This window comes from Leucopleurus acutus (assembly GCF_964270905.1).
Source record: "Leucopleurus acutus genome assembly, chromosome: 11".
Taxonomy (NCBI): Eukaryota; Metazoa; Chordata; class Mammalia; order Artiodactyla; family Delphinidae; genus Leucopleurus; species Leucopleurus acutus.
Window position 1 is genome coordinate 29,213,603 of NC_139152.1, and position 21,019 is coordinate 29,234,621.

Here is a 21,019-nt window from a genome sequence, read left to right on the forward strand (position 1 = left end):
ACCCTACTTAGGGTAGTCTTTTCTTCATTATTTTATTCATGGCCCCTCCATTTCATTGTTTGCCTTCTCGAAATGTGTTGAAATCTTTCTGTGGTTGATGACTTCCACAATGTCTTGGCTTTTATTGGTTGATTAATTTTGGTATTTCTACAGTTTTATTTAAACATGGTTTCAGGAGGACCAGAAAGTAAATATATTTCCTAGTCTGCCATCTTGAGCTGAAAATCCCTGTGGATTTTAGCATCCAATGTTCCCATGGGTAAAAAAACCCAACCTTGGCATTAATAGATGTACACTCAAGATTTCAGCTTTTCTTGAGCAATCACTAAGGATTTAATATGCGGTCACTTCTAATGGGAAAATAATAACTATCTCATGGCGTTGATTTGAGGATTAACTTAGATAATGGACAAGAAAATGCTTTGTAAGGTTTTAAAATCTATAAAAAACGTTTTTTGTTATTATTTGATTTGTTGCTATTTCAACTTTAGCTGACAGTTGTTTGTGACCTTGCTTATGTGAGAAAATACCTTCTGGTTTATTGTTTTGAAAGCCAGATTATATTTTTCAATAGCTCAATGGAAATGGCATCATTTGTGAAGTTGAAGGGTGAAGGCATAAATGTTTCTTGACATTTGAATCAACTACTGGTCTTCTGGGGCTTGTCCTTATTCTCCTGCAGTCTCTAATCAACATGGCATCCAGAGAGATCCTGTTAAAACGTAAGTCAGATCATGTCACTCAAGTCTCTTCAATGGCTTCTTCACAGGAAAAGCAAAGTCCTCAAAGTGCCTCCACAGCCCTAGAAATCTGGGCCTCTGTTTCCTCTCTGACTGTTTCCTTCTCCTCTCCACTTTGCTCCCTCTGTTTTCCACACACTGACATCCTTTCTGCTCCTTGGATACTCCGAGCCCACTCTTGCCTCATTGCCTTTCCATCTGACTGTTCCCTCTGCTTGTACTATTCACTTCCCAGATATGCACCTTGCTCCCTCTCACAACCTTAGGTTCCCTCGTAAATTTTATCCTCCCCAGAAAGCCCTCAGTGATCACTTAGTTTCAGATCGCAGCCTCCTCCTACCAGCTAACAATCTCCATCCCCCTTCCCTGCTTGCTGTTTTTCTCCAGCACTTACCTGATATACTAGTTATTCTACCCATTTATTCAATTTTTATTTACATATTTACACTTATGATTTTATATTTGCTTCTTTACTTTTGTCTCTCCCCTCAGCTCGAGAGAGGCTGTATTCATCTGTGTTAATCACTGCTGTGTTTCCTGAACATGCCTAGAAAACATACTGAAGAAGGGTGCCTGAAATTTGGTAAGGGATCCATCAATTTTCTTGGCTGAATGAAGAAATGTGTTCATAAATTAATGAACAAATCTCTGGGGTTTCTGAATTAAGGACTAATGGGAAGAGGAAGGCAAATGGTTGGAACAGGGTACTGCAAGAAGTAGTATTTGGAGTACTCTGATAGCTATCCTAATAGATAACATTTTGTTCATTTAAATAGTTTTAACGAGAGAGCTGGGAACTAGGGACACACAGCATCGAGGTTTTATAATGCATTCTGTAGAGTTCTTTTCAAGTGTGTTCAAATATCATTGAAAATATATGCATGCATATAAACCTCTGTTACTTTATTTAGTGCTTTACAAGAGCCCCTCAAGGAAGGGGTAGTAGCAACTATCAGTATCCTTCCTTTATGATGAGCTTAATTTATTCAAAATTACATCATAATTTATTTGTAACTGTGAAACTAGACTTAGTTATTTAGTAGACCCTCCCTAGAAACCTATGACGTTAATAAAACCAACAAAAATGTGTTCAGTTTCCAGTGATACACACACTACAGACTCAATTATGTGTCATCCATTTTAATGAAGGGAAGAAGTGATTTAACAAACACAGAGCAAACAGAATATGAAGTTTTGTCCTCCATTAATATTAGTAATGGATAAAGTGGGCTCCAACGCCTTCAAGGTAGCTTGAGACCATCATCTCTGTGTCATGGGCAGGGGCATGCTCGGCCAGGATGTCTTTCTCTGTCACTGAGAAAAATTTCCATGATATATAATGATACTTACTGAAACAGATATGGGGCATTTGGGTAATTAGGAATCCGTTAGCATATTTTTCCGGAAGCCTTGACTACAAAACGAAGATAGTAGATTTGGACACTTTCGGCTATGCAGAAGTTGTTTGGGTATTCATCTTTATGCCGAATGAAGTAAGCTTATTTCATCTCTGCAGCTTCCCATATACCATTTTCCCACCTCTGTTTTGTGTCTGGAAAGACTTTTAGAAATTAAAACTCAAGTTAAAAAGTGAGTGACGGGCTTCCCTGGTGGCTCAGTGGTTGAGAGTCCGCCTGCCGATGCAGGGGACACGGGTTCGTGCCCCGGTCCAGGAAGATCCCACATGCCGCGGAGCGGTTAGGCCCGTGAGCCATGGCCGCTGAGCCTGCGCATCTGGAGCCTGTGCTCCGCAACGGGAGAGGCCACAGCAGTGAGAGGCCCGTGTACTGCAAAAAAAAGAAAAGAAAAGAAAGTGAGTGACAACTTAAATGATATATGGAATATTTTGCTGACTTACAAGAGCATGCAGAATTAAATATGACCCAGTTGAAATGTTAATTTTATTTTAATGTGTATATTGGGGTGGAGTCTTAAAGGTGCCAGAAAACAAGCATTCACCCATCCTGTTTGGAACTGCAGCACACAGGCACCTTCAGTTACCAGTTCTGTTCATTCCACAGAATCATCTTGGGAAAACATAACTGTTTTTTATGTACCTGGTATATATCTTAATTAGTTTGAAGAATTTCCCAAATACCTGTTAATATGTAGTTCTCCAATTCCAATCTTGCCACGTCCTGTACCAGTGACACAGCACATAGGAGTTTTATTTCTCTTTCTTTCTCTGGGTTGTTGAGAACCCAACGAAAGAACAATGGAATGGCATCAAAGAGATCAGGGTTCTTGACTCAGATTTGCCATAAAATAATAGTGTCCTCTTGGGAAAATTATAGTTATTCTAAGCCCCTTTCCTTTTCTTTACTTTGACAGAGCTGCACTAGATGACCCCAAGTAACACTGCACTCTTTGCAGTAGTAGCTTAGACGTTATTGGTTTTCTGAAACAAATGAAGACAGTGACACAGGAAACTGTGCAACATCTCTGTAACTATGTTTTCTTAGAGTTGCCTCCATTTTACAGATGATAAGATGGCTGAGCACAGAAGTAGGTGTTTTGACCAGAGGTTCCAGAGTAGATGGAACTGAACCACAAGTTTCCTTCATTCCTGAAGCTCACTTAGCCAAAACATAGGCTTCTGAATATTAAGCTGTAAAGCATATTATCAGTATGCTTTAAAAGAAGCGGTTCTTCTAGGATTTCTAATTAATAGCTGGCGGTTTTGAAATTCTTAGAAGATCATCTAATTTTGTGAGATTTGCAGCTCTATTTTCCTGTCAAGCAAGTTGTATTAGTGCCAGACAATCACCTGAGCTTCTGGATGCTTCTCTGAACCTCTTGAATTTTTCTTCTTGCTATCTGAAATTCATGCCAGATAAGCCTTTTTGTAGAGAGCATGTACAGACTTGTCTATTTTCATATAAGAAAGCGATGCAGTGAGCCAGGTCGGGGGTTAAGCCCTCATTCTCAGAGTGGTGTTGAGCTCCTGGTGAAATATTATCATCATTTCCTCAGAATAGAAAAGCAGTTACCTCAAGTTTTTAATGCCATTAACTATTTATACATTTATGTATAATACATATATTTATTGTACCTACGAGGTGTGCTCTCTTTGGGAAGTACAAAGCTATTTGAGACGTAAGTTGTTCGTTTTTTTGTTTTCCCACAAATACTGTGACCCTTTGAGCAGGAAAGTCTATGTTTTACTAACATCTAGAACAAGCAGCTAACACGGTGTCTAAGATGTAGTCAATAAATATGAAATAGGTAAATGAACACATTTTTAAGGAAGGGCCAGGACATGAACAAATAGAAAATTTTAATTTTCAGTCACAAAGCCACAACAGACATAAAAATGATACAGACAACAAGTGCTACGGTCATTCAAAGAAGGCATAGAATTGATACAACAAGGATCTCCTCTATGGCACAGGGAACTGTACTCAATATTTTGTAATAACTTATAAGGGAAAAGAATCTGAAAACGGAATCACTGTGCTGTACACCTGAAACAGACACAACATTGTAAATCAACTATATTTCAATTAAAAACCAAACAGACAGACAACAACAAAAAACCAAAGAGGTCATAGAAGTTCTTATGAGATTCCAGAAGAGAAGAGAAGCCAAATGAGGACGGGAGAGGAGGCTTTTGAATCAGTTCAGAGGAGAAGTCACAGAGGAACTAGTCTTTGATCTGAACTTGAGATTAAGATTAAGATGAATTAATCTGAATTAATTAAGATTGCAACACAGGGATATTACAGATGAAGGTAATCACATAAACTTACTATACTGAAACTTGCAGAGGTTATGAGTGTTGTTCAAGATCCCAAAACAAGTGCATTGTGGAATCAGAATTTTAAGTGAGGCCTAATGAACTAAAAACAAAGAAACACAGAAACAAGCCCTTCCTGTGACACCACGTTGCCTTTGAAGTCGGTTTTTTTTTTTGGTGGGTTGGCAGAAACTGGTTCCAGTGTTTCTTGCAGGAATGACTGACCATAGGACTGGGCGTCGTAGCTTCCTGCCAAGCGGCCGAAGGTCGCAGGCAGGTGGGTCACTGGGACACACGCGGAGGGGCTCCTGCCCGGCTCCCTGGCCGCTCAGTGCCCCTGCCCCAGAGCGGGGGTGGGGGCCCCAAAGCAGCCTTGTCTGAGTCCCCTGCCACTAGAGAGAGTATTGGCCCAACACTTGTAGAAAACGGGGACCTCGCTGGCAGTTCAGTGGAGGGACACAAATAAATCTTTGCCGACTTTCTGCTGAAGCTCACGAGGGTTCACTCCTAAGCCTCTTACAAGGTCAGCTGCTGAGGCTGCGAGAGATGAGTCAGGGCTCGCCCTCCACCACGGGGAGATCGCTGGTTAAAGCGCTCACGAGGGAGTGAACGGCGTGTCCGCACCGCCACGCATGGGCAGACCTCGTCGATGCCTTCTGTTCGGGGTATGAAGCCCTCTCCTGCCTCTTCCAGGCTCTCTAGAAAGCATGTGCAGAGCCTCCCACCCCACCCTTGGACTCCACGGGCCACAGCTGGAGGGACCAGCCAAGGAACCGTGGCAGGAAGAGGCCAGAGGTCAGCGGGCCTCGGCCGGAGCCCGTCAGTCGGTCCCCATTCACACAGCACCAGACGATCCTCTTGACCTGGGCAGTAGCCGCCAACCGACCGCTGAGGTGAGCCCGGTGTGTGCTTGGCTACCTGGCATGGCTGGGAACCCCAGGATCTCCTGGCAGAGGTGGGCATTCTCCTGGGCTGGGTCCGCGGGTGTCTGCGTGTGCAGGGCCTGAACCACCTTGGCCAGGACGATCTGGCACAGGTTGAAGAGGCCTGGGGGGCGGGAGGAAGGAGACGGGGGGCTGGCACCGTGTCCAGGCCGCGCTTTCCAGCCGGGCAGACCAGCAGCCCCCTTCCCTTCCCTCGGTCCGGCCGCATCTGGGTTGGCCTCCCGGGACTTGATGAGCTTGTCCAGCAGCTCCTGAGGGACGGTGCTGCCCGTGCCCCACCAAGTCTGGCAGCAGCGCCAGGGCCTCACAGGGCACGGCGCCCCCGGCCCCAGAGCCTTCCCTCTGGTTCTCATCACCGGCTGTCACCAGACTTGCATGCAACATTCTTTTCTTTTCTCTTGTCTTCTTTATGTCCCTCAGCCACGCAATGCGGTGAAGCCCTGACGCTCGCTGCCACGTCGATACACCCTGAGAACACGATGCTCAGCGAGAGAAGTCATACACAGAAGGACACACAGGGCGTGACCCCACTGAGGAGAAACGTCCAGAGCAGGTAGATCCACAGAGTCAGCGAGTGGGTTCCTGGTTGTCAGGGGCTGGCGAGGGGACGGAGTGATAGCTAAGGGCGTGAGGGACATTTTCGGGATGACGGAAATGGTCCAAAGCAGTAGTGACGTCTGTACAGCTCAGTAAACTGTCCCCACACACCCCGGTGCAGCCTGTGAGAGCATCACTCTCAGGATGAAGGGCTGACCACAGGAAGACTGAACGAGCAGTGGGTTCTGGGCCCAGACGCTCAGCTGGCGCCCCCCACGTGGGGAAGTCACTGGGACTTGCTGAGCCTCCACGGAGACTGGCAGCAGCCCCCGAGCTCACAGGGCACTGCGCCCCCGGCCCCAGAGCCTTCCCTCTGGTTCTCATCACCGTCTGTCAACAGACTTGCAGGCAACGTTCCTTTCTTTTCTTTTGTCTTTTTTCAAGGCAACTCTTGAGTACATGTATTTAACATGCAGGGAACCAGCCCTGACTCCTTGATCTGGGTCTTCCAGCCTCTAGAGCCTCGAGGACATCCATTTCCATTATTTACGCGCCTGGGGTTTGATGATGGAAGCTGACACCGAGGGCGTCACCATGTGCGGGGTGATGTCAGTGAAAGAATCCCATGGCGAGGGCCTGCCTGAGGACCACGCACGCCCGGGCCCTCCCCGCCCCCTGCCTGCAGCCCTGTGCCTGGGAGTGGAGCTGGTGCATCGCGTGCCCGACGTCGTGGAAGTTGGTCTCCCACTCATCATGCTGCAGCAGAGAGGGCAGGTTGGGCGTAGGCTTGGTGAAGTTGGCCACCATGGCCGTGATGGCGATCTGGCAGCTCCCATCGTGCTGTAGGCAGCCCGGCTGCAGGCCGAAGCAGACCTCGTGCCCGGACTTCCCCACCCTGCGGAGGGACGTGGATGGGGCCCCGCTTCCACAGAGGAGCCCCGGCCCACGGCCGACAGGTTCCGCCACGCATGCACCGAGGATAGAGGTCAGGTAGAACTTGCCGATGGATGACCTTGCCCGAGGCCGCGTCCCAGACCGTTTAGAGCCTCACGTCTTGGTGCCCTCCTCCAGGTCGAAGGTCAGCCCCAGCAGCTCCTGGGAGATGCCCAGCAACCCGCGTGTGAGCGCCTGCATGGGGAAAGACTCATTGAGCAGGTACTGGTTCACGTGGTAGCGCGTCTCCTCCCCCTGGTTCATGTAGTAGCGCAGGTCCCAGGCGTTGATGGGGCTGTCAAAGTGCAGGCCCCGCCTCTGGCACTCGGCCTTCTTTAGCTCCAGGATCACGGCCGCTCCTGCTCCCCGAGGGGCTTCAGCTTCTGGGCCAGCTCACCTGCGGGCGGAGGGGAGAGGCTCGGCTACGTCCCTGGGGCGGCCCCCCAGCCACCCCCGACCCCGCGCCCCTCGAGGCAGAATGAAGGGTCTGGGAAGGTGACCCCCAAGGGCTGACACAGTGGGGTCTCAGGCAGCACCACGTCCGGTCAAGCTCCGCCTGACCCCGTCCCCACTGGGACTCAGGGGGAGGTGGTGTTACCTAGGACAGTGGCCACCACCTGGCTGGTCTTGTCCATGTTCATCTCCAGCACGGAGTCGGCATGCGTGCGGAACCCCAGCAGGCGGGACTTCAGGGCCTGCAGCCTCACCAGCTCCCTGAGGATCACGCAGTTCTCCTGGAACCCAGAGACAGAAGGCGCTGGGGACCGAGGGCCACGCCCTCCCCGCGGGCCCCAGGCCAGGTCTCTGCAGGCGGGCAGGGATCCCAGGCCACTGGCGGGCACAGCCAATCCCCCTCCCTCCTCCTCCTGGCCCAGATTTCTAGACACTTTGGTGCTGTCCTAACACGTGGTCTTTATTAACACAGGTCCTTTTGGAACCAGAAACGGCATGAACGTGATGGGCTCTAAGGCCAAGGGCAGGAAGAAATGCGGCCAGTCTTTCCAGGAGCCACCAAGGGGCCTCCCCGGGCTCAACAAGACAAACACGGCTGCCGTGCAGACAGTAGCTCAACCCCACGGCGCCCGAACACCCAGCCCCTGGACGGTGAGACACCTGTTGCTGCAGGTGGCCCGTGGCTCACTGATGAGGCCCGGCCCCAGGCATACGCCACCTTCTCTGGGGCCACCTCTCCAGTCTACAATGGGGTTCTCCTGGGAGCCCCCAGTCACCACAGGACCAGCGTGGCCTGTCTGTAGCCCAAGAAGGTGGGGACACAAGACTGTCCCCCGTGCCCCCCGCATCACCCGCGAGGCCGAGCGAGCACCAGTGGTGTCTGCGGGGAAGATGAAGGGCTCACGCACAGCCCCCATCTACAGAAGCAGAGACTGCAGCCACATGCGCTGTGGAACAAACACAAGTGTCCATGCAGGACCCGATGTCTGAATGTCAAGGCCATGCCCGGGCCACAGTGAGAAGGTGCATCCCCCATGCAAGCCACAGAGAGGGGATGGGGGGGCCATCTGCGATTCTGAGCTCATCGGGTATCACCCCAGAGGGAGAGGGAGAGGGAGAGAGGTAGACAGAAGTACAGAGGGAGAGAAAGAGAGAGGGAGGGAGAGACGGCTCTCCCTTCCCTGGGGGTTCTCTAGTGCAGCCAAGGCTGAAAACCACTGCATTTTGGGAGATGGGTCCTCGTGGAAGAGTTAAATAGTAGCTCATGGCATTATCGACACATACTAAAAAGGCCCCAAATCTTGGGGAGTCAGGGAGGGGAGTGTCGGCTGCCTCGTAAACGAGGAGAGATTGGGCATCAGGGGAGGTGCCTGTGCAGCCTGCGCCCAGGGCCCCGCAGACTTCATCTCCCAGCGGTGGTCCTGGGCTGGGACTTCTCTCCCAGCGGGGAGGTCAGGCTGTCCAAGCATCAACGTTGACTTCAGGGCTGATCTAAAAGGCGCCTGGTGTTTGTTGAAGCAGAAAAAAGAGAAAGCAGTAGGGAGAGGATGGGAGTGGGAGGGGGAGGGAGCCCCCCTCCTCAGCACTTCTACCGCTCTCCCTCTCTCTCTCCCTTTCTCCCTCTCTCCCTCTACCTCACTGCCTCTCCCTCTCCCTCCATCTCTCCCCCTGCCTCTCTCCCTCCCTCTCTCCCTGTCTCTCTTTCCCTGTCCCTCTCTCTCTCTCCCTCTTTCCTTCCCCCTCTCCCTCTCCCCCTTTCCCTCTCCCTCTCCCCCTCTCCCCCTCTCCCTTCCTCTCTCCCTGTCCCTGTTTCCCTGTTCCGCACGCTCTGGCTCTACCTCTTTCCCTCTCCCTCTCCCTCCACCTCCTTCGCTCTCTGGAGAGGGAAGGAGGTGGAGGGAGAGGGAGAGAGAGATGGAGAGGGAGAGGGAGGGGGGAGAGGGAGAGGGAGGGGGGAGAGGGAGAGGGAGGGGGGAGAGGGAGAGAGTGATAGAGGGAGGGAGCGAAAGATGTCTCTACCTCCCTCCCTCTCTCCCTCTCCCTCCCTCCTTCTCCTCCCTCTCCCTCTCGCTCCAACTCTCCTTCTCCCTCCGTCTCCTCATCTCCCTCACTCCCTCCCAGAGAGGCAGAGATAAGGCAGAGGGAGAGAGGGAGAGGGAGAGATGGAGGGAGAGGGAGAGGGAGGGAGAGGAAGAGGGAGGGAGAGGGAGAGGGAGGGAGAGAGGGGGAGAGGGAGAGGGGGAGAGGGAGAGGGGGAGAGGGAGAGGGAGAGAGGGAGAGAGAAAGAGGTCTCTTCCTCTCTCCCTCTCTCCTCCTTCTCTCCCTCTCTCCCTCTCCCTCTCTCTCTCTCCCTGTCCCTGTTTCCCTTTTCCGGTCTCCCTCTCCCTCTCTCCCTCTCCCTTGTCTCTGCCTCTGCCTCCATCTCTCCCTCTCTGAGAGGGAGTGAGGGCGAGGGAGAGATGGAGGGAGAGGGAGTGACGGAGGAAGAGGGAGAGAGGAAGGGAAAGGGCGAGGGAAGGAGAGGGGGAGACGGAGGGTGAGAGAGGGAGAGTCGGAGGAGAGAGGGAGAGGGAGGGAAGAAGAGACCATTTTCCCTCTCCCGCTCTCCCTCTCTATCTCTCTCTCCCTCTGTCCCTCTCTTTTTTCCTCTCTCCCTCTCCCTCCATCTCTCCCTCTCCCTCTCTCCCTCTCCCTTATCTCTGCCTCTCCCTCCATCTCTCCCTATGTGGGAAGGAGTGAGGGAGATGGAGACATGGAGGGAGAGGAAGAGTTGGTGGAAGAGGGAGAGGGAGGAGAAGGAGAGAGGGAGGGAGAGAGGGAGAGACGTCTTCGCTCCCTCTATCCCTCTCTCCCTTTCCCCCCCTCTCTCCCTCTCCCCCCTCCCTCTCCTGCTCTCCCTCTCCCTCTTTCCCTCTCTCCCTCCACCTCCTTCCGTCTCTGGAGAGGGAAGGAGGTGGAGGGAGAGGGAGAGGGAAAGAGGGAGAGGGAGGGCGTGCAGAACAGGGGAACAGGGACAGGGAGAGAGGAAGGGAGAGAGGGACAGGGAAGAGGGACGGGGGGGAGGCGGGAAGAGGGAGGGGGAGGCGGGAGAGACGGGGGAGAGGGAGGAGGTAGAGGGAGGGGGAGGGGAGAGGGAGAGGGATGTGGGAGAGCGAGGGGGAGACGGAGGTGGAGAGGGAGTTGGGAGAGGGACGGGGAGAGGGATGGGGAGGGGGAGAGGAAGGGGGAGGGAGAGGGAAGAGAGAGAGAGAGAGGGACAGAGGGAGAGAGGGAGGGGGAGAGGGACGAGAGGAAGCAGGGAGAAAAGAGAGAACACACCATCTACATTTCTGTCAAATGACACCGGGGATCCTTACACAACCAGGAGAAAATAACACAGCGAGACTCTTTCTCAGCTGGAACTGGAACTGCAGATGGGGCCAAACACCAGGGTGGCCACACGTGTCCAGCTGCCGCCCCAGCCCCCTGAGTCTGGTCACCAGGGCTCTGAGTGTTTGCTCCAGGGACCTGGGGTTCACCCTGTCACCCTGGAGGTCGGGCCTAGACAGCAGGACCCTGGGCTGGACACATAGAGGGAAAAGCATCCCCACAGGACAGCTTGTGCGAGCCGATTCAGCTGCGAGATTCTAGAGGCCTGGGAAACCCAGGAGCCAAGAGGGTCTTGCATCGGGATTCCTGTCCGTTGGACTGTAACGTTTATGTAAGGAATCTTGGAAACAGTGGTAACAAGACTGAATTCGAACGAGCTTTAGGATATTATGGACCACTCCGAAGTGTGTGGGTTGCTAAAAACCCTCCCGGCTCCGCCCTTGTTGAAAATGAAGATCCCCGAGATGCAGCGGATGCTGTCTGAGAACTAGACGGGAGAACGCTCTGTGGCTGCTGAGTAAGAGTGGACCTGTCGAATGGGGAAAGGAGAAGTTGAAATCGTGGCCGCCTCCTTCTTGGGGTCGTCGCCCTCGAGATGATTATCAGAGGAGGAGTCCTCCCCCTCACCACAGATCTCCAAGACGGAGAAGCTTCTCCCGCAGCCGGAGCAGGTCCCTTTAGTAGATATAGGAGAAGAGAGAGATCACCGTCCCAGGAGAGAAATCGCAAGCCGTCCCGATCTTTCTCTAGGTCTCCTAGCCGATCCAGGTCAAATGAAAGGAAATAGCAGACCACTTTGCAAGAGGAGTGGTGCACAGGAAATAACTTCATTTGACAGGAGTATGTACAGAAAATGCAAGTTTCATTTGAGACTTCCGAAGCTTGATGCACTTTTTAAATGTTTTAGCTGGTCACATTTGTTTGTCTCTTGGGACAGTGACACATAAAGGTGTCATTCTCTATGGTTTGAAATGGGTCATATGAGGCATGTAATATGAAGAATTGTTTCTTTACAATGTTCTCTTAAGCAAAATTGAATTTGCTTTGAATTATTGGTCTTGCCTAGACTGATAATAAAACTCTAACCCCTGCCCACCCAAAGTGTGATGTTTATTATTATGGAAACAACACTGGCAAACATTGAAAAGACTTTCTGTAGCTGGGATATGGTATGCAGCTGTAGTTAAGCAAGCAGTCTTTAAAAGGTGCTGTGAACACAAGCCAGCAGGTAGAAATGAAAGCCGCACCCTTACCCTAGATTAGAGGTTTAAGAATTCCACTAGTCTTCACACTGGACAAGAGGTTGTCCAGTGAGTTTAGAATCTAAGAAGTTTCAAGGAAGTTAGTTTCCCTTTGAGTTAGGTCATAAGTCCCCTCTGTGATTGCTGTACATGAATACATAGCTCTTTGTAATGTTTTCTGGAAGTTGAGATTATCAAGATACCAATGTCCTGCCAGATGAAGAGTATATTGTAGAGCTGAACTTTGAGTTACTGTGCAATTTTTTTTTTCATGCTGTCATTTGTAATATGTTTTGTGAGACTCCTTGGGATTAAAGTTTTGGTTCCAAAAGGAACAAAGAAAAAAAAAAAGGATCCACCTGCCAATGCAGGGGACACGGGTTCGAGCCCTGGTCCGGGAAGATCCCATGTGCCGCAGATCAACTAAGCCCGTGGGCCACAACTATTGAGCCTGCGCTCTAGATCCTGGGAGCCACAACTACTGAGCCCCCATGCCACAACTACAGAAGCCCGCACAGCTAGAGCCCATGCTCCGAAAGAAGCCACTGTAATGAGAAGCACGTGCCCGCAACAAAGAGGAGCCCCTGCTCGCCACAACTAGAGAAAGCCCGTGTGCAGCAATGAAGACCCAACACAGCAAAAAAAAAGACGATACTGGCCAGGTGATCAAGGGTAAAATTGTTTGTCACAAGTCCCGTTGATGGTGTGTATCCTTGATGTGTGTATCCTTGATGGTGTGTATCCTTGATGATGTGAGCTGAGGAGAATGACATTTTTATCTGTGTCTGGATCTTCCGCCCCAAACCCCATAACTCCAGCCCAACCATAAGAAAAACATCAGAAAACCAACAGACAAACAAATTGAGGGACAAAATACCTGACCAGTCCTCCTCAAAACTTTCAAGGTATCAAAACCCAGGGACGTCTAAGAAATGTCAGCCCAGAGGAGACTGGGACAGAAAAAGGCTGTTAGGGGAAAGCTAGGGAAATTCTAATAAAGTGTGGACTTTAGTTAATAATAACGTATCCATCTCGGTTCCTTAGTTGGATAAGCATGTCGTACTAACGTACTAAAGTACTAACGTGTTGGAAATAGGGTTACTGGGTCGGGGGTCCACAGCACTCTGTACACTCTGTACAGATCTTTGCAACTTCTTTGTAACTCTAAGCTATTCTAAAATTAAGCAACTACTAAACAGAGATAAGAATGTTATTTCCCTGATTTGAACATGCCTGAGTTTGTTTTCATGGTCACATTTGTGCTATCTGGATGTGTCTTGGAATCAGTAGCAAAGGAGAGTTGCCAGCCCCTGGGAAGATGCGGCTGGTTTGCAGGTGGCTTGCTCTGGAGCTGAAGACCACGGTGGGAAGTCTGCAGCCTCGGGCTGCACTTAGAACCATGGGAGGGGATGGGCCAGCTCAGTTAGGGATGGAACCTATAAATAAAACTCTTTTTCTTTTCCATTATGGCTTACCACAGGGTATTGAATAGAGTTCCCTGTGCTAGACAGTAGGACCTTGTAGCTTATCCATCCTATATTTAATAGTTTGCATCTGCTAACCCCAAACTCCCAATCCAACCCTCCATCCCTCTTTCTCCCCCTTGGCAACCACAAGTCTGTTCTCTGTGTCTGTGAGTCTGTTTTTGTTCCGTAGACAAGTTCATTTGTGTCGTATTTTAGATTTCACATATAAGAGAGATCATATATGTGTCTTTCTCTTCTGACTTACTTCACTTAGTATGATAATCTCTAGGTCCATCCACGACGTTGCTGCAAATAGCATTATTTCATTCTTTTTATGGCTGAATATATTCCATTGTATATATGTACCACATCTTCTTTATCCATTCATCCATCAGTGGACATTTAGGTAGCTTCCACATCTTGCCTATTATAAATAGTGATGCAATGAACATTGGGGTGCATGTATCTTTTCTTTCTTTCTTTCTTTCCTTTTCTTTCTTTCTTTTATTTTTTTTGTCACACAGCATGTGGGATCTTAGTTCCCCGGCCAGAGATGGAACCCAGGCTCCCTGCACCGGAAGCACAGAGTCTTAACCACTAGACCACCAGGGAAATCCCAGGGGTGTATGTATGTTTTTGAATTAGAGTTTTCTCCAGATCTATACCCAGGAGTGGAATTGCGGGACCCTATGGCAGCTGTGTCTGTTCTCTGCACGTCTCACATCAACCACCTGCACTCCAATCCTTGCTCTCAACGTCATCTTCGGGGAACACAACCTGCGACAGGGACCTTGACAAGAAGAAATGGCTCAGGGAAAAGCTACCTGCACAGGGAGGAGATAGAGGCCATCGACCCTGGGGTGCGGCGGGGAGAGTGGGCACAGAGATTTGTCATTTCATCCCTGATACTCAGCCCTCCTGGCTGCCCCACTCTAGGTCACCTCGGGATACAGAGGTGACCCGGTTAGAGTCCCAGCCTGTGCAGGAATCTAGGGGCACCAGCGGGTCTGAATAATATTAGTGCAGGGTCTCCCCCATGGCACTGGGGTTATTTGGGGCAGGTCATTCTCTGCTGGGGGCCCCTCCTGGGCACTGTGTGGGGTTCAGCAGCATCCCTGTCCCCACCCATTTGATTCCAGGGGCCCCTCCCCCCCCCAGTTGTGACAACCACAGATTTTCCCCAGACATCACCGAAGAACTGGGTGAGGCGGAAGCAGGATGGCCCTGGGTGAGGACAGCTGTGTTGAAGCAACCAGCCTGGCTTAGGGCAAGGTCTGCCCCAATCCCGTCAGAGCCTGCGTTTAGAACTGCTCCTTCCCTCTCCCACCTCCCATGCCCTGCAGTGGTCTCCGAGACATCATCCCCATGTAACAAATCACACCTTCTCAGTTTACTGTCCCCAGCACCTAGAAGAGTGTCTGCTATGCAGTAGATGCTTCATAAATACTTGCTGAATAAAGGAGTTGAATAAAGGGATGAGTGGATGAATGAATGAAGGTTACCATGGAAGGAGGGGGGAGATTCCCTTTCTGGCTCTCGGGGGTTGGGATATCAAGTGAAAGATCCATCCTAAATAGGCTGACCAGCCTTCTGGGGTTCCCCGGAAATGAGGGTTTCCCCACAGTTCCAGCGCTCAAACCTGAGCAGTCTTGGGCAAACTGGGGGCGGGTGTTGGTCACCCTGTGTAAACACAGTAACAATTCCAACTGCAATAGCAATGGCCAAGGACCTCTACGGTCTTATTGACCAGGCCCAGTTCTTTAACTGGCGAGGAAGGGTGGGCCGGGATTGGAATTCCGGTGATCCAGGGTGGGCGGGTGAGGGCACACCCCGGGCTTGTATAGGGGAGTCCAGGAAGGTTCTGGAGGAAGTGACTGTGACACAGGAGGGAGGGAGGAGTCTAAGGAAGAACATCCCACACGACAACGTGTGCCAATGGCCCTGGGCCCAAGGTCACACCTGTTCAGGGCTTGCTTTCTTTTTTTCTAATTTACTTTTTCCCACATGGATATGCAATTGTCCTAATGCCATTTATTGAAAACTCCTTAATTTCCCCACTTTCTGTCATATCAAGTTCTCATCTGTTTCTGGACCTTTATTCTCTACCATAGAGCTATACATCCCATCCTTGCACCACTAGAGCTGTTTCATCACTATAACTTTATTTTTTATTCATTTATTTCTTTGGCAGTGCCGGGCGGCATGTGGGATCTTATTTCCCTGACAAGGGATCGAACCCACACTGCTTGCAGTGGAAGCTCAGGGTCTTAATCGCTGGACCTCCAGGGAAGTCCCCAGGGCTTGCTTTGACATCCATCGAATGGTGGCGGGTGGGCACGGGGAGCAGCTGTCTGTGAGCCATCCTGTGTAGAAATGCAGGGTGGAGGGCAGGACAGCTGGAGCGGGAGGGGAAGAGGCGGAGGAGGGAGGGAGGGATGGCGGGCGGGCGAGAGACAGACAGAGAGTTTCCGGAGACACTAGCTCTGGCCGTGTCCTAGGGCATGAAAGCTGAAAATAGCTCCTAGTGCCGGGAGCCTTGGAGCCGGAGCCTGGGAGCCAGGATGACTGGCTCTCCTCCCTGGTGTCTGTGTGTGTGTGGGGGGTGGGCTCTGGACTTCTCAGGCTGGGAATGGGGTGCACGGAGCAGGGACGGAGAAGGGATCCTTCTCTCTGGGACCTCGCGGGCCATCCTTAGCTCACAAAGCTGAGCCACTCCTGGCCCTACGAGTGGGGGGCTTATCCTCCCTGTCCCCTGGATCACACCCCCTCACACACAACTTCCCCGTGTGTGCTCCCAGCAACCAAGAGAATCTGTTTTTAAAAGATTTGGGGGAGGGGGGTAAACATACAAACAAGAGCAGAATGGATACTTTTTCAGAATGGGAATGGCTCTGTGTAACCCCATCCCCAGGGTAACCAGAGTCCTGACCTCTAACACCCTTGACGAGTCAGCCTTGGTCTGGGCTTGCAGACCCACGGAAGCTTCCTCATCCCCTCCTTCAGACCCCGTCTCTCCCTTGGCGTCTTTGTGAGAGGCACCCGAGGAAGTGGGACTGCTAGGCTGTACTGCTGCTAGAACTCCACCTGGGCTCCACCAGGCTCCAGCCCCCTGCCCTGTGCACCTCTGTGACCCTGAGGCACCTCAACTGGTAGGAGCGGCATCACCTTCCCTCCCGGGACTTGTGACACTTAAGGGAGACACAGAAAGGACAAGCGTTTGGCTCCCTGGCTGGCAAAGAGCAGGTGCTCAATTGTCATAAGTGTCCGTATCAGTGAGGGTTCTCCAGACAAACAGAATCCATAGGGTGTGTGTGTATATACACACACATGTACATATGTACACGCATACAAAAATATACAGCTGTGTATATATGCAGTACGCATACAGACATATACACATATAGTATATGCAATACACAAATACATATATACACACATATATATAATGCATAGTTTGTATATATACAGTATGTCTACACACATATACACATAATATTTACAATAGACACATACATATACACTATACATACACACATATGAAATGCATAGTTTGTATATATATAAAGTATGTTCACATACATATAACATATGCAATATACACACCTAGGTACGTCTATATTATACATATATACACACATACAAAGATATTTAGGTGTGTATATATACAGTATACATACATACACATATAATATATGCAATACATACATGTACATACATATAGACACACATATACACCTACATATAAAAGCATGTAGAATAAAAACATATATGTACTGCATCTATAAATTCATCGTATATATACATACACATATAGGATACATACACATACATATATACAATGTATACACACACATACACACCTATATGTAAATATGTGCATGTACATACACATATAAATACATAGGCAAGTGTGTATCATTTCCTCTAAGATCAGGAACAAGGCAAGGATGTCCACTCCTGCCACTTTTATGCAACATAGTTTTGGAAGTCCTAGCCACAGCAATCAGAAAAGAAAAAGCAAATAAATGGACCCAAATTATAAAAGAAGAAGTAAAACTATCACTGTTTGCAGATGACATTATACTATACATAGAAAATTGTAAAGATGCTACCAGAAAACTACTAGAGCTTATCAATGACTCAGTAAAGTTGCAGGATACCCAGAAGTCTGTTGCATTTCTACATACTAACAATGAAAGATTGAAAAGAGAAATTAAAGAAACAATCCCATTTACCATCATCTCAAAAAGAATAAAATACCTAGGAATAAACCTACCTAAGAAGACAAAAGACCTGTAGTCCAAAAACTATAAGACACTGATGAAAGAAATCAAAGGTGACACAAACGGATGGAAAGATATTCCATGTTCTTGGATTGGAAGAATATTATCAAAATGACTATATTACCCAAGGCAATCTGCAGATTCAATGTAATCCCTATCAAATTACCAATGGCACTTTTCACAGAGCTAGAACAAAAAAGTCTTAAAATCTGTATGGAGACACAAAAGATCCTGAATAACCCAAGCAATCTTGAGAAAGAGAAACAGAGATGGAGCAATCAGGCTCTCTGATTTCTAACTATACTACAAAGCCACAGTCATCAAAACAGTATGGTAGTGGCACAAAAACAGAAATATAGATCAATGGAACAGGATAGAAAGTCCAGAGATAAAGCCACACACCTATCGTCACCTAATCTATGACAAAGAAGGCAAGACTATACAATGGAGAAAAGACAGTCTCTTCAAAAAATGGTGCTGGGAAAACTGGACAGCTTCATGTAAATTAAAAAAAAAAACTCAACATGGATAAAAGACCTAAATGTAGGACCAGATACTATATAACTCTTAGGGGAAAACATAGGCAGAATGCTTTGCGACATAAATTTCAGTAATATTTTTCCTTATCTCCTAGAGTAATGGAAATAAAAACAAAAATAAACAAATGGGGCCTAATTAGACTCAAAAGCTTTTGCACATCAATGGAAACCATAAACAAAATGAACAGACAACCCATAGAATGGGAGAAAATGTTTGTAAACAATGTGACCAACAAGGGATTAATCTCCAGAATTTACAAGCAGCTCGTGTGGCTCAATATCAAAAAGCAAACAACCCAATCAAAAAATGGGCAGAAGACCTAAACTGACATTTCTGCAAAGAAGACATGCAGATGGCCAAGAGTCACATGAAATTTGCTCAACATTGCTAAGTATTAGAAAAAGGCAAAGCAAACTACAGTGAGATATCACCTCACACCAGTCAGAAAGGCCATCATCAAAAAATCTGCAAACAATAAATGCTGGAGAGGGTGTGAAGAAAAGGGAACTTTCTACACTGTTGGTGGGAATGTAAATTGGTACAGCCACTATGGAGAACAGTATGGAGGTTCCTTAAGAAACTAAAAATGGAGCTACCATATGATCCAGCAATCCCACACCTGGGCATATGTCTGGAGAAAAACATGGTTCGAAATTATACATGCACCCAATGTTCATGGCAGCACTGTCCACAATATCCAAGACATGGAAGCAACCTAAATGTCCACCAAAAGAGGAATGGATAAAGATGAAGTGGTACATATATACAATGGTATATTACCCAGCCATAAAAAATGAATGAAATAATGCCATTTGCAGCAATATAGATGGACCTGTAGATTATCATACTAAATGAAGTAAGTCAAAGTCAAATATAATATGATATCGCTAATATGTGGAATCTTAAAATAATGATACAAATGAACTTATTTACAAAACAAACAGACTGACAGACTTAGAGCATGAACTTTTGGTTACTGGGGAGGGCGGGGTGGGGGGAGGGATAGATAGGGAGTTTGAGATTGACACGTACACACTGCTGTATTTAAAATACATAACTAACAAGGACCTACTGTATAGCACAGGGAACTCTGCTCAATATTCCGTAATAACCTAAATGGGAAAGGAATTTGAATAAGTACTTATACATGTATATGTATAACTGAGTCACTTTGCTGTACACCTGAAACTAACACCACATTGTTAATCAATGATACTCCAATATAAATAAAAATTAAAAAAATAAAGATAATGAGATTCCTTTAAAAAAAATAAAACATACACATCTTGACATTAAAATACCGAAAAAAACCCCATGTTCCAGAAGGATATCAACAATATATTATTCATATAAAGTTTATAAATTAATAGAAGCCTACTATGTATTTTAATTAACATTATTTATATATGAGTTCATTAAGTTACTCTTTATTAATATTTATATACATTTATATATGTTTATAGTAATAACAATATATAAATGGTCTGGGTGAATTCCCAAGAAGATGAAAAACATGGAAATTTATAGAAATGAGGGGAATGGTAGAGGAGTAGTTATCTAAAATCTATGAGGTGAAAGGAACTGTAATTGCTAACTCTAATTTTTCTTCCTTTTCTTTTTATAGGCATATAAATGCCAATAATTTTTAAAATCTCATAGTTGGTATGTGCCTGAAAGTTACCAGCCATACCTTTTATTTATTTGAATATTATTTTATAAGATTGGAATTAACATTAAAATGGAAACAAAAAAATGTGTAGACATAGATTTTTATAGAGCGAGTTCCACGGAGGCCAATGCAAGGAGGGGAGACATTTTGAGAAAGAATTACTTTGAACTTGACTTGCAAGTTGATAACTGTTGGGGAAGGGAGTTTAATGCAACATAAACTAAGAAATATTATTTTATTTCCTTCTAGCCTTTGAAATGTTTCAACTGAATTTAGTAGTCTAAAACTTGGCACTGAAGAGCTAGTAAATAAAGGTATTCATTAAATTCAGCAAATAAGTGGAACCCCTTTTCCACTTGATGACAAGGTAGATAATCTTCATGCTTCCTGAATTCTCCCTTAGGATTGATATTACTGGAGGTGTGTGTATGTTGGTGTTATGGCCCCACTGGGTCATTACTTTTCTAGTTTCATTACTTCATTTGTTAGATCTTCTCTCAAAGGGTCAGTTTACTGGTTGAGTTTTGTCTCAATGCAATGCCAGCTTTAGTATGTCAGAGCTGTTACAATCCCTGAGATTGGTTTTAACCCCAACTCTGACTTTGTCTGTCTCTGTGCCATTTTTTTCTATCTGCAAAATGGGGACAACTACTGTAGAAGGTTAATGCATGCAAAGGTGTTAATACAAGTAATATCCTTATAAGAGTGAGTGGCATGCTCAATAAAAGTAAAAAGAAAACAATAATATTTGTGGGGGTTCTCTCAGTCATTCTGTATTTCTGTCTGCAACTTCTTTTTCTTTTTTTTTAACATCTTTATTGGAGTATAATTGCTTTACAATGGTATGTTAGTTTCAGCTTCACAACAAAATGAATCAGTTATATATATACATATATTCCCATATCTCTTCCCGCTTGCGTCTCCCTCCCTCCCACCCTCCCTATCCCACCCCTCCAGGCGGTCACAAAGCACCGAGCTGATCTCCCTGTGCTATGCGGCTGCTTCCCACTAGCTATCTACCTTACGTTTGGTAGTGTATATATGTCCATGCCTCTTTATCGCTTTGTCACCGTTTACCCTTCCCCCTCCCCATAGCCTCAAGTCCATT

General features: G+C 47.6%; 2 long non-coding RNA genes across 2 annotated transcripts in view; one reads left to right on the forward strand and one right to left on the reverse strand.

Annotated features, from left to right (window-relative positions):
* The window catches only part of LOC309969294, a 312,522-nt gene that overhangs the window by 4,953 nt on the left and 286,550 nt on the right, over window positions 1-21,019 (reverse strand). The gene's annotated exons all lie outside the window — the stretch shown is intronic.
* Window positions 1,202-6,672, forward strand: LOC309968205. The gene is made up of 4 exons (XR_014326566.1): window positions 1,202-1,323; window positions 5,170-5,369; window positions 5,841-5,973; window positions 6,402-6,672. It is a non-coding gene; the product is annotated as an uncharacterized lncRNA (long non-coding RNA).